The 18,032-nt window shown below is 29.3% G+C and overlaps 1 long non-coding RNA gene across 2 annotated transcripts in view; it reads right to left on the bottom strand.

The window, feature by feature from the left end:
* LOC142320318 (uncharacterized) overlaps positions 1-18,032 on the bottom strand; it is a 306,799-nt gene that overhangs the window by 133,757 nt on the left and 155,010 nt on the right. Inside the window, exon 3 of one of the 2 annotated variants that reach the window (XR_012755345.1) lies at positions 8,851-8,947. This is a non-coding gene — a long non-coding RNA (uncharacterized LOC142320318). Of the gene's footprint in view, positions 1-8,629; positions 8,948-18,032 lie in introns of those variants that run through there. The other variant, XR_012755344.1, reaches the window with a different exon arrangement.

Below are 18,032 nucleotides of genomic sequence, written 5' to 3'. Positions count from 1 at the left end.
AAATCCTATGATTCTTCATAATATATTTTACTGGATACCCTGAATTATAATGAATACGTATTATACTAATAACCTGTCTTTTAAATAACTAAATAATTATAAATTTATCAAATTAGATTTTCATTATAACATTTTGTAAAACGAAAACAAAATTATAATTATTTCCAATATATTATAATTATATGTATTTCCAAAATGTCTTTATATAAGTTAAAATTATTTTTTTCTCTTATTATTTACAGCATTTAATAACTGTAGTTCATTATCAGAACTCTTCTAAAAATTTAACTTTTTTTTTCTCCGGCTCCCCTGGGTCGGCTTGGCATTCAATCAATACTCAACCCAGGGGGGCAGATCTTTTATTCACCTCATTCGCCTACTTCAAATAACTGAGTCGGGGTAACCGGGCCTGGCTAAGTCGTTCCCGGGCCCCGCCACAGTAACTAGGACTCGGACTTGCCTCTTGCCTGCCCCAAGCCACCAGTGGGAGAAACCAAGTCCGGCTATGCCGTTCCAAAATCCTCCCTAGTAGCCGGGTCTCGGTCTTTCTCTTCCCTTTTTTTTATACTTGCTGTTCCCTGCTCCAGTAAAGAAACTCTGTTTCTTTCCTCTGAAGATTTTCCGTGGCAAAACCGTCTATACCATTTGATTCTACCACCCCTTGTATCATATTGCTTACAGTTTTTTAGGGCGTTATCCATCCAAGGCCTACTCTTTCTTTACATCCGATCCATCTGTCACATTTTTTAAATTTAACTTGTTAGCGAACATACATGGGTTTAGTCCATCAAGATTATTTATTTATTTTTTTAAAATTGTTTAACTGAGCTTTCAATAGCTTGAAACTCAGTCATTTTATATTACATAAATGTAGATTGCCGATTTTTTCTACATAATCTGTAACGGAGAGCATATAAGAATTTTAAATAAGAGAGGCTATCTAAAAACTAAAGACCGTTTCAGTGTAAAAATGTTTATTCTGAAAAGTTTATAATTATTTTTTTATTTCGATTAAACTACATACCTTATACTATTTCTCTATATAATCGCTTCAATATATTCTCGTCGTATTTTTCTATCGTCAGTCCATTTAGCCACTGAAGAACAGCATTTTTAAGTTCATCTTCCACCGCGAATTGCTGCTCACTACTTAAAAATTCTTTCAATTTCCCAAACAAATGGTAATCAGAAGGAGCTAAGTCCGGACTATATGGTGGACGATCAAAAATTTCCCATCAAAATGTTTTCAGTAAATCACGGGACGGTCCCGGACGTGTGCATTATCGCGCAGTAGGACGACGCCGGCGGTCAGCTGTACACATCGCCGATTTTGAATGGCGCACCGTAACTTACGCAGAATTTTGCGTAGGCTTCTTCATTTATAGTCGTTCCACGTGGCATGAAATAAATCATCAGTATGCCAAACTATCCCAGAAGACTATTGCCATAGTTTGCGTCCAAATGGTTGTGGCTTGACCTTTGTTGGTTTGGTTGATGATTGAGAATGACGCTATTTAGTTGCCTGCCGTTTTCTCTGTCGTATAATGCGAAATCCATGTTTCACCGCCGGTAACAATTGACCTAGGCAACTGTTTCTTTTACTTTTCTCTACGTATTAAAATGTTAGAGTAGAAAAAAACCAATATGTTCTCGCTTGTATTTAATATTAGAACAAAGAATAATATATACATCTTCCAATCGTATTTTTAATCGGAGAAAAAATTTATTACGATTATTTGTATAATTTGTTAATGATATTGGGAAATTTTTGTTGTACACTATGTTATATATAGCCTGTTTTATTTGATAAACGGTTTTGAAGCTGAATTTAACGAATAGGAATTTCTCAATTTGGCATTTGTTATAGCAAGTACTCAATAAACAACTGTTTTCTAATTGTTTGGTGTGCACTAAATGGTCAGAAATAAAAAAAATTAAAAAAACATTGACTAACAGGATTTTTATATTCAGAATGAACCTAGTAGAGTTAAGATCTTCTTACAGAAAGAAAAGTAGAAGTTTAAGTTTTACCTGCAAAATAAAACGTTCAAGCAACGAGAAATGATTATCAAACCACACAGGAATACGTGCACGATACAAAGAACTTAACCCAAGAATGGCGCTCAGACTCTGTCAGGCAATTAATAATCTTCCTACTCACTATATTTCGGGAGATTACGCATATTTATCCAACCTTTTAGGAGGCTGTTCTTTAGCAAACCAGTCACTGACAATCTTTACTAACCAACAACGATTTTTTCGTACATAAATTAAAATACAACAAATATTGAGCTCCTACCGGAAATTTTTTTTTCTTCTGTCATTTGACTGGTTTGATGCAGCTCTCCAACATTCCCTATCTAGTGCTAGTCGTTTCATTTCGGTATACCCCCTACATCCTACATCCCTAACAATTTGTTTTACATATTCCAAACGTTGCCTGCCTGCACAATGTTTTCCTTCTACCTGTCCCTCCAATATTAAAGCGACTATTTCAGGATGCCCTAATACGTATAAGCCTGTCTCTTCTTTTAACTATATTTTTCCAAATGCTTCTTTTTTTATCTATTTGCCGCAATACCTCTTCATTTGTCCGTTTATCCACCCATCTGATTTTTAACATTATCCTATAGCACCACATTTCAAAAGCTTCTAATCTTTTCTTCTCAGATACTCCGATTGTCCAAGTTTCACTTCCATATAAAGCGACGCTCCAAACATACACTTTCAAAAATATTTTCCTAAAATTTAAATTAATGTTTGAAGTAAAATAATTATATTTCTGACTGAAAGCTCGTTTCGTCTGTGCTATTTGGCATTTTATATAGCTCGTGCTTCGTCCATCTTTAGTAATTCTACTTCCCAAATAACAAATTCTTCTACGTCCATAATTTTTTCTCTTTCTATTTTCACATTTAGTGGTCAATCTTCATTATTTTTACTACATTCCATTACTTTTGTTTTTTTCTTGTTTATTTTCATGCGGTAGTCTTTTCGTAGGACTTCATCCATTCCGTTCATTGTTTCTTCTAAATCTTTTTTTACTCTCCGCTAGAATTACTATATCATCAACAAATCGCAACATCTTTATTTTTTCACCTTGTACTGTTACTCCGGATCTTATTTGTTCATTAACATAATTAACTACTAGTTCTATGCAAAGATTAAGAAGTAACGGGGATAGGGAACATCCTTGTTGGACTCCCTTTCTTATTACGGCTACCAGAAGTTAAAGAGTTTTTGAAAAAAAATTACAATGTTCTCAAATTTATAACTTCAAAATTTCTCAGAAAACCCTAGAAAAAAAACTTATTTGCATCTTGCAAAAAACATGGTGTTGTTGCATTCGTATACACCTGTTCCATAAAATCATTTACATACTTACATAAAATTGATCAAAGACAACTATGAAATACTCGTGTACAGAAAAATATAACTTAAATTAAACCGGATTTATAAAAAAAAAAATAAATAAATAAATTATTAATTTACAGTTACTCTTCAAATTAAAAATAAATAAATAAAATTATTCTGTTAATTAAAAATGAATAGTTATGCAACCGTTTATTTTCAATTCCGAGGATGTAAATCATCATTTATTCAAACGATCGTCACCTAATCAATTATACACCACGATGCATTACTTCAACGTGATGGCAATAATTTTGTATTCAAATTATGTGGAGTTGTTTGTTATTTTTCCAGTTTCAAAAAACGAGTAACCTACTAATAGGAAATGATATGATATTTTAAGTCTCGTTCTTTTTATTATAGCTCATAGCATACGTTTTAATCATTGACTGGTAATTCAAATTAAATGCGTGATAGCCTATACAAATAAAATATGCAATTACAATCTTATGAAAATTTTGTAAGTTAGAGTAGGTCTAATTCTCGTACTCCGAGAATTATAATTTTCGAGGGATATCTCTAAAGTAAAGACCGCTGGGAAATTTCTCTCCTTACGGTTAGCAAACCTGTGTCGTTCATCGTCATGCTAGTAATGTACACACTGCATTGTTGTCTATAAGTTGCACGTTGTAGTGTCTTTGATTACGTGTTAGTTTTATTATGTTATAAAATGAATAGGAAAATCGATGTTGCCACCGACTGTGAAATATGTGGATTCATAGGCTGTTTAAACTATGAAAATGTTAAGCCGGCTGAAATTCATAGATAGTAACTTTGTACGATGATAATATAATGAATGAAAAAAAGTCCGAAAATGATTTAAAAGATTTAGAAATACCAGAATTAATGTGCATAATGAATAAAGTTCGGGAAGCCATCGATAATCTTCGAGGACTTGTTGAAACGCATCGATGATGGAATCAGAAAAGATCGTCACTCAACGATTTCCGACCTGGCCCTTATTTTTTCTGATGTTTCAACAGCTGTTATTGGTCGCATTGTTCATGACTATTTAGACTTCAGAAAGGTTTATGCAGTTGGGTGCCACAGGTCTTAACAGAATGTCACAAAAGAAAATCCAAACAGGATCTGCTTTGGAATTTTTGATACGCTACACAGAAAAAGGTGATGAGTTCCTAATTCAAATGTTACTGGCAATGAAACATCGATTTCGTATTATACGACAGAGAGAAAACGGCAGTCCAGAAAATGTCGTCATCCTCAATTAACCAACCAGACCAATAAAGGTCAAGCCTCAGCCATTTGGACGCAAACTGATGGCCATAGTCTTCTGGGATGGTTTGGCATACTGCTGATTGATTTCATGCAACGGGTAACGACTATAAATGCAGCATCCTACTGCGAAACTCACGTAAGTTACGACGCGTCATTCAAAATCGGCAACGTGGGTGGCTGACCGACGGCCTCGTCCTGCTGTGCGATAATGCACGTCCACATGTTGCGGACTCGCAACATGTGGACTTGCATTATTGTGCTCTTATCTTAGCTCTTTCTGATTACCACTTGTTCGGGAAATTGAAAGAATTTTTGAGCAGTAAGCAATTCGAGGGTGAAGATAACTTAAAAATCCTATTAATCAGTAGCTTAATGGATTAGCGGCAGAAAAATACGACGATGGTATATTGAAGTTGGTGTATTGCTATGATTAATGTCTTAATTCATGTGGAGATTATATAGAGAAGTAGAGAAGTAAGTAGAGAAGTAGAGAAGTAGAGAAGTAGTATAAGTTGTATAGTTTAAGGGAAATAAAAAAAATAATTATAAAGTTTTCAGAATACATTTTTTTTTAGTAATGAAACGCTCTTTACTTTAGAGAAAACCTCTTGTAGTTTCCCATGCAGTGCTTGCTATTCTGGTAATGGATTTGTCATTTTCAACAATGGCTGGTATCTCATATTAGACTGCCAAGAAGCAATTTATTAAGGTTTTAATTTTCAATATCGCTAACGATAATTTGTTTCATGAAATATTATTGTTTCATAACGTATAATATTGATAATAAACATTATGTAATTAATTTTACATCGTAAAATAATTGTAAAGTAATAATGCTGTTTTCATTGTTCATTTTAAAATTAAAATACGTTTGTATTTTATAAAATATTTATTTATAAAAATTAATTTTTATAATAAAAGTATAACATTACTTAAACAAATATTTTTTTTTTTTACCCTTTAAAGATTGGTTCCTATTGATTTTAACTACTGTAACATTTTTTCCACAATTTATTTTGGAAATTGTGATTTATTTTTGGTTAACAATAATTACATGAAAATTAGATACGCTTCTTTATCGTTATTATTTTTATTTTTAATTTTTCTTATTAACTATATTACTATATTACAAAAACCTCAAAATTAAAATTAAAATATTCTGCAGTTTTATGAAATGGGGGAAAAATGATTGTTTAACCTTTATATTTTACAGTCTACTGCGCGTCATTGTTAAAAAATGTCACTGTAATCAATATAACATCATAGTTATCTTTTTATTTTGACTATATATATGTGGACAAGCGCACACATATATGAAAAAATATTCTTTTTATTGGAACATTATCTTGAAAATTCAGATGTGCCTGAAATTCAGATACGTGCTTGTTACCAGTAAAATGTCAATGACAACGACTCCAAATGTCAGACAAGCAAGATTTTGTTTCAGTAAATTACAAAATACGTAAAGTTTTTTATCGGTAACTGGTAATAATTTATGATAAACTTAGTAGCTAAAGTCAATCTAAAACCACTACCAGAGACTTACTTATTCCAAGAGACCGTTCTCAGAATAAATTGTTACAAACGCAATCCTCCCAAATTTTGTCTTCGAATACAGAAGTAGGTGACATCAGCACAGCAACTGCCAATAGAAAACAGAGATAAGGATTGAAGAGAAGGGACTAGGGGATGTTGAATAAAAACCTCCCTACTCATGTTGTAACTCAGGTGTTTGTGTGAGTGTAAGTGTGCGCGATTTCGTATGTGTGCGGGATTTAGGCTTTACTCAGGTCTATAACTTCTCGAATGTTGAAATAAACTTACCTAAACTAGATAGATACAATTCTTTAAAAATAAAACCCGCCAAACTGCCTAAATATAAAGTATTTTACGTACTTCAGCCTTGAATTTTTAAAAGCATAAAAATACTTTTCATTTCCAGGAGTTATATTCGGAATTATTTTCTGTCCCTTTTTTAATGTCAATGTAGAATAGGGAAAATTTTAAAATTTCAATTTAGAAAGTATCACAGTGACTACTGACATAAAATATACATATATCTGATTATGTGTGTTATATTTGTGTGCGTGCGCGCGTGCGTTTGTGTGCGAGTGTGTGTGTGTGTGTGTGTGTGTGTGTTGTGTGTGTGTGTGTGTGTGTGTGTGTGTGTGTGTGTGTGTGCGAGTGTGTGTGTGTGAGTGTGTGCGTGCGCGCGCGCGCGCGCGCGTGTGTGTGTGTGTGTGTGTGTGTGTGTTTATTTACATATATATGTATTTATTTATTATTAATTCAAAAAAATATACATATATAAGCATAATAATTATCCATTTAATCTTGTTAAACATCGGTAAATTTAGATTGAATTTCGTGTATACATACTTCGTGCGTTAAATACTTTTTAGTTAATCTGAAAATGCGTTTTAGAAACCGAGAAAATTGAAATTCTTTTTAATGTAATTGAAATTTGATTTGAACACTAAGTTATTACAAAATAATTTTAACAATAACCTTAATATTTAAGGAAAAAAATTGTTCACGGTTAAATAAAAACTATACTTTTTTGGTTTTATACATCGATACCAGCAGAATTAGGGTTGAAAATCGTTGTTATATATATATATGTTCTACTTATTTTTTTTTTAGGGCGAAAAACGCTTTCCTGTTATCATCGCCCGGTCTATTTGTTATAACTTGGGTAGAAGTATAACAACAAAAAATCAGTGAAATTCCTTTTGATGTAAAAAATGTTTCCTATTGAAATAACCTATATAATTTTTATATTTAATGAATCGTAGTAATTAGGTGGGTAAACATAAATAATTATCTTGATGACGAAATTCGGTTGTTGAGTAAATATTTTGCTTCCTCTAATGTGTACATAGGATATACATAAAACACTGTTAAGCCGTATGTAGCTCTGTTTCATTTACCGCTTGTGTACAAGCTGATATTAGGTACTCATATGAGGCAATATACCCGAGAGATAGGACTTTAGCATGGAATACTACTTTGATTGAGATGAAACGTATGCCAATCGTGGCATAAGCATGTAAATTTCTCGGCAAGTAATATATAATCAACATTTTTCTTACGCAATAAGAACATCAGATTAACGTAAAATATTATTGGTAGCAAAAATAAATACTGTACAGAAATGAATTTAAAAGATCTCTTTATTATAAACTCCACAGAGTTCTGTTTACTGTTTATTCCAAAAAATGTAAGAGGACATGTGAAAAATGTCAAAAATAAATCTAATAAAAACGAAGTGCAAATAATTTAGTTTTTTTCATTAGTTTATCCTAACAACAAACCAAAAAAAAGAAAATCTAGAGAAAAGAAACCTGAAGTAATTTACGAGAAAGTTATATTTTATTTACCGACAATAAAAAAATAAATATAACATTTTATGTTAAATTTAAAGTATAAGCAAATTAATAAATATTAATGAGGATTCAATTTGATTGCATATTTAAATTTTACAAAAGGTTGATATTGCCTATTTAATTATTTATTTTCCAAAAATTAAATAAAGTAAAAATTGTTGTGAAAGCTTTATTTTTTCTGATCCTCCCTGCAGACTTTAAATAAATATTAAATGAAGAATCATAAGCGTTTTATCGAACCAACTTTTTCTTGAAGTGGCTCCATTCAATCGATTAAATGAATGAAAATTCCCACTACTATACTACCCTACTACTAAGTTATAAATGAACGAACAATCATGTGTGGGAAATAATACACCTGATGTTTTAAGCATGAAATTCAATTTAGTAATATATATATATATATATATATATATATATATATATATATATACATGTGTGTGTGCGTGTGTAAAACAAACCTTTTTTTAATGACAGTATCAATTGATAAAACTAGCATTAATAATAAAAACAGTCAAAGACATAAAAGGGAAGTTTAATAAACATGTCATGATTACAAACAAATTTCTCCAGGAATTACAATAAATTATATTTTGATGAGAAAAATAAAACTAATTTTAAAAATCAACTTCTTTAAAACATGCTATAAAAAATTCAATTACATCGTATAATATAATATTGATGATGTTTATAATACGAATGCCATGAACGTAAAGTCAAAGGTGATCTAAGGTGAGTCGTAAATCATCACTTCCTAAATTAGTATAGACATTTAAAAAAAAACATGCATCGATAAATTCTATTATGATACATTTACCATGGCATATGCTGTCATGCTTAGTAGAGCAAGTGAAAAGTGAAGTCGTTTCCCGTTGCTTTCTTCGCCAAGCCAAATATACGGCTGCGTCCAAGACCTAGAAATAGAAATTTTCAAAAGAAATTGTAGGTTCTGATCATACACTAAAAAATTATTCTTAAATAATCTTAAAACCTGTGGTGAAAAACAAGAGTTGAAGTATAATTTACAAAGTAATGCTGATTCTATATTTTTACTCGGGGAAATCAGAAATAGTGTAGAAATATTTTTTAATTATTATTTTCCTTTAAATATAAATTTAATAAAATCAGGGCTTTCAGTAAAATATCAGAAATGTAAATGATAAAAGGCTTGGAAAATACGTTTCTGAACAATGTTAAAAATTGGAAGGGTTGATTAAGATTAAGTAAAGAAACGGAAAACAGAAAACTTCAAGGTAAATATTTATAAATATTATAACAGGAACATAAGTTAAAATATACACTTGTGCTAATTTAGTTTAAGGTTTGTTATAGTTTTATTTCAGAAATAACTATAGATTGAATAAGTAAATGAGTGAACGGTTAAAAGATATGAACATATAATTGTGGATATAAGATTTGGACATATGCCGAGATTAATGTGCTGCAGCACAATAGTGTTAGTCGAATGACTGATGACAAGCAATCTCATTTATTTTCATAACTTTAATATTCAACAATACTTTATCTTCCAAACCCTCACATTTGATAAGTTTATTTCATTTTTTGACAGAAATTTTATTTTAGCATTCCGGATAATACAATTCTAATAAAATCTATTCATTATATATTTACGTAAAATAGAAAGTAAGTAGAAATAAATTATGTAGAGAAAAAACTAGATTTGGCTTTAAAAATTCAATAGGAAAAAACTTCAGTTAGAAAGAGATACTTCGGAAGGACTAAAATATTTAGTTGTAATCTAAATAATAAACTGAATTCAAACTTCTTAATGAAAATAATATTATTTTAAAATAAATACATTTTAACGACAAATCAAGCAAAACTAATAATTAAAACATGATTAGTACATGTCCATATTTAGATTTAAATAATTTTTATCGTCCACGCTCGTTGATAAAAGCATAGAAATAATGTTCTTGAGATGAAAAACAATAATTCCTTATAAATGTATAAATTTTAGGTACCATAACCTTACGCTTGAAGCCAATCACACAAGAAACACAGTAAAAAAAGACACAAAAGTAACACAACCATTAAAAAAAAAAACAAATTACCAGGGAAAAGGAAGAATAAAGTAATTTCTTCAATGAGCCGAATCCAATTTAATACACCAACGTGCCAAAAATCACATACGAAATAGAGGTAATGGATATTCAATCGTAAAATTGATACCTTCGCTCCATTCAATAAAACTAAGACAAGCTAATCATGTTTACTCTCAGAGAAAATAATTCCACCTTCTTGAACCTCAGGCGTTTTACATTCACTACAGTCATAAGAAAAAACTTGGTTAAGTAATTTAATGCAACGAAATAATATACTTCTTTCCATAGACAGCCATTAAAAAAAAAATTTAAATATGAAAATTTATGTAACATAAAATAGGTCTTTAAATATTTCATTATCAATCTGATTTCATTTCTAATATTGGTAAGGAAAACTAATTAACAAGTTATTCCGTTACTGTTTGTTTCCTTACGTCAAATAAATATAATCTATTTGTCGCTATATTGATATTAAATTTAATAAAAAAAAAATTCCTTACCTACAAAAAAATAAAAAATAAATATAATAATAAACAGAGTTTTAAAATGTGAATAAAATAAATACTGAAAAATAAGCTGTTATTTCCTTCCTTTTATTTCATCTCAGCAACAAACATCCGTACACAATTTAGACAGTTACAATAATTGAGAATAAAATGCTACTACTGTATATTTCTCCTTGAAAAAAGATGAAATCCTTATCACCTACATTGAAAAGAAGAAAAACTGTTGAAAGCTCAAACATTCACATTACACTGACGTACAATTTCAAATAATTTTCTCTTCTTCACTGAGCAATGTGTATAGCTGCGCCTGGCTGTAAAATAAAGTTTGCGTGATAGAAATATACCCACAGTGATAACAGATTTTATGTGCTACACACATGTACCCTTACTATGATTTCTTCTTCTTTTTCGATAAAAAAAAATAATAAACTGCAATGATTTTTTTCACTGAGTCAAGTGAATTAACTGTAACTAAGGAAATAAATCGTGCAGTTCAAAAATTTCTTGCTGCAGTGAACAATTTTAATCCTCAGGGGGCGTTTAAAATGAAAATAAGTTTTACTTAATTAAATTCAAAACGACTTATTTCATTTTTTATATCTTATAATATGGAAAATAATTGAATCCGATCTACTCGTGAACTGTTTGTTTTGAAAAGAATTTATGACGAAACGAAAAGAAATAATCGTTTGCAGTATTGTAAGGTGGTCTTGTTATCCTTTTTGGTTTAGTTTATCTTATCGATGACTATAACTTAGGATTCTGACTGAGTGTTCTTATCGGGGTAAACTTCCTTTATTTTTTGGTGTAATTGTGTTTTTGTCTGGTTTCTTATTCAGTCTGGTTTCATTGAATTAAGAATAATTAAACTTAACTTAATTAAACGTCAAAGATGAAGATTAACAAGAGGTCCTTTGCTACATATACTCGAGTAACTGTTTAAAAATAATTTAACACTCTCTTTTAAGAAAATATAATAAATTTTTATATTTATTTCATATTTCTTCTAATTAATCGTAGTGCAGATGCATCACCATTATTATTTCGTACACACCTTTCAATAACTGACGAACATAGAGACAAACACTGCTTGCTGATAAGAGTCTAATGGTAATCCAGACTCATTTCCTACTTTGTCCAGACATACTTGTTAAAATTATTTAATTAATGCATTATATGTAATTAACAATTTACATCGAAAAATAAGTTTTAAATAGGCTAATGCTTTCTCAATATCTTTACTTCATGGAAGAGCATAATTTCTTTATTATCATAACAATGCTACAATGTGTCATCATTATTTTTTGCATGGAATTTATGAATATTTCCTGAAAATATAAAACAATATAATAAAGTTTTTTTTCAGATGATAATGTCGTTGAGTACTGGTATATAAATTTTACAACTGTACCGTTTACTTATTATTATTATTTTTGCATTTTTCTAAGAAACAGTAGGCCAAAGCCTAATTATTCTTGACTGCAAAAAATAAGGGTTTTAACACGGAAAAAACAGTATACCTTAACTTAATTCGAAACAAAACCTTCCGAATTAAAATCAGATATCAACAGTGCCAATAACTGCTGGCATCCATGGATATAGATACTTCTCAACCGATGACGCAATTGTCGTCAAAAGGTCATCTGTAATGAAAAGGTAAAACAAAATATATACTATATTCCTCATTCTCTAATCTTAAAACATAAATTTCTTTAACAAGATGTACGCTTTGTGTATTTGTATATTGTAGATAGCTTTCAAAATAATTCATTTGAATAACGCAATTTCATATAATGTCCAAATTCTTTTGAAAAATAAATGAAGTATTGAACGCTTGTTTAAGTTTTATTTATTTCGTAATTGTCTAAAAGTATTTAATTAAAAATTATATGTTTTCTATTTCTTACCGCCTAATACTGGAATCGCATTACGTAGTATCTGGACCGTAACTTTAAATATTTTACTTTTTAACTGAAAGGGGATTTTTAATTAATCACTAAAATTTAAGTAATGTTTTGATATAATTGCGCAAGTGGTAAAAATAATTGGAGCGTGGATGCTCTCAATCGTAAGCCCATCTCTTATAATAGCATACGTTTTTGATTAATTCTGTGTATTCTATATATAAACGTTTTAAGGACAGAAATAGATTAAATTTAACAAATTAAATTTACAGCTCTATAACCGGCAATAGCTTTTATTATTTTAATTCCTTTATGTAATTTTTGTTATACTTCATAATTGGTATTACTTAAAATATTTAATTAAATATTTATAAATACGTACGTAAATATTTATGAAATATATACCACATTTGAAACAAATTATTTTTATGCCGTAATATTATAAAATCTATGCGTATTTCTACGGAATATGATGAGCTGCTATATACTTATCAGACTCACCAGGTAATTGAGTGAGAAATTGAAGGATTTGAAAAAAAAAACAGAACAATAATAACTTTCGATTACAACATTTTCAAAAGGATTAAATGCAACATATAAAAATCCGAAAACTTGAATCATTAAAATTTTACAAGTACAGTGAATTTTAAATTATGAAAATCGGTTCAATAACTATTTAAAATTTGGCTTTGAATAAATCTAAAATCAAAAATAATTTAAACGATAATGAAATAAATAGAATTTACATAAAGACAAGAGCTAAAAAGATCATCTATTGAAACGAATTTTACTGCAAAAAAGTCATACTTCATTAACTCTTTTACTTCTATATCCAGTTTAAAATATTAAGTTACAAAATGATAATTTTGAAATTGAACTACCTAATTCTCAAGTACATAAGTTTATATGGATTATCAAACATGAATTATGAAAATTATTAACTGAAAATATTAAATTTTTTTAAAATGTTAATAGAAAAACGTATTAATTGACATAATTTTATTAAAAATGTCTTTGAAATAAAGGCTGAATCATATTATAGAAATAAAACAAAACGTAAACAAAAATTTACAGTAAAGCGGATAGTAAGGAAAATCAGTATAAAAACATTAATATTTGCCATCGTTTTACAAACTACGTAACATTAACAGTTTAATTTCATCGTTTACAGGTTTATTGAAATAAATTGACAAAAAAAGATTACGCTATACATAAACCATCAACCCAAATGTTTTATTTAAAAGTAAAGATTTATAACTTCAGTGAGTGGTTTTAATTATAATTTTATTATAACTCCCTATTAACATTATTAAAATTCTAAAAAAAATAGAAGAAAAATTATAATAAACTTATATTAAATTATACTTTCAAATAGATGGTTGAACAATGTGAATCAAAATGTCATTTATTACTTTTTTATTTTATAAATGCCTCTTCTATGACATCGTAACTATGTAAACCATTATTTGAAGTCGGAAATACACTTTTTGTGATTCTTTTTTATGTATCCCATCATTTCTTATAACTCGGAAACATTTGGTTGATAACACAAGCAGAACTCTTACTTATTTTGAATCTCCTTAGATAAAAACCTCTTTCAATAAATAACAATTTATCATATTAATCTACATTTTTTCTGATAGAGAATACTGAACAACTTAAAATATATTTTAGTGTAGTAAACACGCATCATCCTTTCTTCAAACAGATTAATTAATTATACAACCGTTACTATTCTTCAATGTAGGTGAATTTTACTTTTTGAATTTTACTCATGGTACTAAAGAAAAATAATTTAATTTTTGCATAGCCTTTTGAAAGGTGATTAATATAACTATCAAAATTCGTGACATTATTCTACAAAAAGATATGGATTTTTATATGTAGAGGGTAGAATAATATAGTTGAATGAAAATGGATCAGAAATTACCAAATATATCGTATTTAATAGAGTTGGCATCAGAATGTGGGATAGACGGCTAAATATCGAACGCTTAACTGCTATCAACTCCTGACGTTATTCTCTTTCAAAAGAATTTGTTAAACTAATTTTATCAGGACAGTTTTTTATAAAGACAATAAAAGATAAAAAGTGAATTTTATTTTAAAATCAAAATAGAGTAAAATCGTGTAATTACTTCGTTGCATTTCCATAAATTTATTTAATTGCAAGAAATTAATTTAAATAGGAGGTACTCTCACTCGTCTAAATTTATTTTATTAAAAAAGATTAGTAGGTACGATGTATAAGTTAATAAGGCTGCATAACTGGATGAATGATTTGCAGGAAGGTGAGAAATTGAATATTTTGAAAGTGAATGTTTAAGTTTTATTTATTTCGTAACAGTCTAAAAATATTTAATTAAAGATGAGGTATTCTGTATTCCGCCTAATACTGGAATCGCATTACGTAGTATGTGGAACGTACCATTAAATATTTTACTTTTTAATCGAAAGGGAATTTTTAATTATTCACTAAAATTTAAGTAATGTTTTGGTATAATTGCGTAAGTGATAAACATTTATTAAGATGATACTAAAATGTATTAAGAGAGGAGTGGCAAGGTATCGATACATTGATTTCTACTGACGTATCATCAGTGTTACGAGTATTATGAAGAGATTTAGTTGTCCGACATGGCGAGAGATCGCAAAAGACCATATAATATGATACACGAATATAGAATTATAAGATTCCCACTGTCCGTACCGATGCTGTATATTATATATAATGCACATTGAATCCGAAAAGTTTAAAAAAGATATCTCGATTTTTTATGATTTTATTAACGGCGCTACATATCTAGTGCAGAAATTCACATTACCTGCCGTACAGAACATCAAAACGTGATTCATAAAGCATCATCTAACGTGATGTATACATATAGCATATCAGGATTCCCACTTACCCTACCTACCCGCTGGACGGCGAAAATAATTTTTTGTCAGTTTTCAGACCAATGTTTTGTGTCGAAAACGTTATTTTCAACCTCATGGTACCACCGCGAAAAGTAGCTGCGTTGACTGCAAAAAAGTATATTTCAAACGGATTAATCGGAAAAAATTTATGCGTCAACAAACAAAAAAAAAAAAATACGGGTCGAGTACATAACCTTCTTTTTTTAGGTCGGTTAATAAATAAAAATAAATACATATAAAGATGAGTCAAAAGAACTCTGATCATGGTCAGAACATTAAAAAAAATGAAACCGCCAAGAAACAGTCTTATCAATCGCACAAAGAATAACTAATCAAACGAAAGGAGGCCACATAAAATTCAATCACTGATGCAGAAATATAAGTGATATTGATGACTCATCGTGTAGATTACGTAGATAATCGATATATGATCCTTGCTATTCTAGTTTGTTTTTCAGATGAAGGAGAAATATTCTTTGTACGAGTATATGCCCACAGGAAAAGCATAATACTACAGGTAATAATTAAAAGGAAGGAAACACTGAAAATGTTGCGTAATTTTGCAAAACAAAATTCTTTCTCCAGATACGTAGCAGGCTTAAATTTTAATGAAGTTTATTGCTTAGTTTTGAAAAATATTCATTCAAATTTTTTCATATTAATTTTATCCGTAGATAAAAATTTATCAAATAAAATTCAATCTTCCGTAAAAATAGAAGGTTAGAAGTTGCCTGCTTAAAGAATAAAATTATTATTTATAAAATATAAAATAGTCTGTTTTTTCCAGCAACATTATATTCCAAATGTTGTAGGAATGGTAACCAAAACCTATCAGAGTGTCCTTGAACTTTACTTTTACTATAATACTTCATAAATATTGCAAGACAAAAAAATCACAGTTACACTTAGAACAAATAACTTCAAGTTTTGATTCTATGTAAAAGAAATTGTGTAAAATAATTATGTAAGTTTATTATTATGTTTATACTAGAAAATTGAACTTGGATGATCCTATATATTAATAACTCTTTACAAAAGTTATTTTTACCAGCATATCTAGAAACTCATATCTTTTTATTCAAAAAGTAGATTTAACTTGTATGTTGCTGTAAATTACCATTTAACATTAATTGTAACGATACAGTGTTTCTTTTGGTTTAGTGTAAATTACAGTATAAGCACTGAAATGGTAATAATAAAGTTTATATTTAATTAAATGAATTTAAAGCAGAAAACATGAATCAACAAGAATATATTTACACAACAATAATAAATGAAAAATAAATATGTATCTATGAGTGTAACGCTAAATAAAATATACACAGCAATATATTATACAGTCATTAAATTGTGTTTTTCTTCATCATTAAGTCCTTAGGAAAACAGGCACGTTTGATCCAACGTTTTGCGAGGGACAATGCTCTCTGGCTGATTAATTAGTGCTAATACAGAGTCGTAGGTGCAGGGGAAACAAGGAGACTATTTTGGAGGGAATTTATGGCGCGCACACACGAGACCGGGCGACGCCGGTGACAAATGGACTAGCGTCACGACGCTAAATACGGCCACACATTGATTAGGCTTACTCCTTTGTTTGTCATCCGTCCTTCTACAACTAGTAGCTAGCACCTGCTAAGTTACCAGCTGCTCTCTAAATTTTTAATCCCATTCTCTATTATTTATTGATCGTTGAATAGCATAGGTAGACCATAAGCTAATATTATCTTTAGAGAGACATTCTCCGTTTCTTTGTATTTTATTCAAAACAAAATTTATTGTCAAAAGAAATAAATTATCCAATAATAATAACAATAATAATCTGTGCTTTAAAACTAATATTATGGTATATTTTACTGTCTAATAAATTACAAGTTGACTAAATTGATTTTTTTTTTTAATTTAATCATTAGTTTTAAGAACAGACTAACTAAAACAAATACATTATAGACAACATTTCGACTACTGCTGCATGCGTCGGGATTTTTTGTATAATAGGATTTATTTAGTATGTATTATTTATTTTGTATAATTATTATATGTTGTGTGTAAATTCACGTCTAACTTAGAATAAATTTTAGGAAAAACAACAGAGTAATACAATAAATGGGACGAAATAATAACACAACTAGAAATAATTTACTTTAAATTTACAATGTAAAGTTATTACAACAGGTGACAAAAAATTATCCTATTTTGCATTGTTAAAATAATAAGAGAGTCAAGATCAAAATATGCAGATGAAATAATATTACATTAATTCTGATAATAAATTATATACGATGTACATGAGTACGTGTAAATTTTTTATTTATTTTTTCGGTCACCTGTTTATACGGGGAAAGTTAGGTGAAAAATTTCCTCAAGCAGTGTTAGTTGTTTATAATTATAACTAAACGTGATCGATCTGTGGGTATGCTTCCTTCTATGGAAGAAGAATTTACTCCTGCGGAAAGGTGGCGGTCATGACGCTAATTATGCTATATTAAACACGGCTTAAGAAGTGCCATATTATTAAGTTGTATTAAACTAATAAACAGACCAATTGTCCAAGGATTCAGCTATGGGATCAGAGTAGCTTATTCTTAAAAAAAGAGAAAAATTATT

This window comes from Lycorma delicatula, chromosome 2 (genome assembly GCF_047948215.1).
Source record: "Lycorma delicatula isolate Av1 chromosome 2, ASM4794821v1, whole genome shotgun sequence".
NCBI classification, from domain to species: Eukaryota; Metazoa; Arthropoda; class Insecta; order Hemiptera; family Fulgoridae; genus Lycorma; species Lycorma delicatula.
The sequence above is the reverse complement of the archived record's forward strand: the minus strand, read 5'-3'. Positions and strand labels throughout refer to the sequence as shown.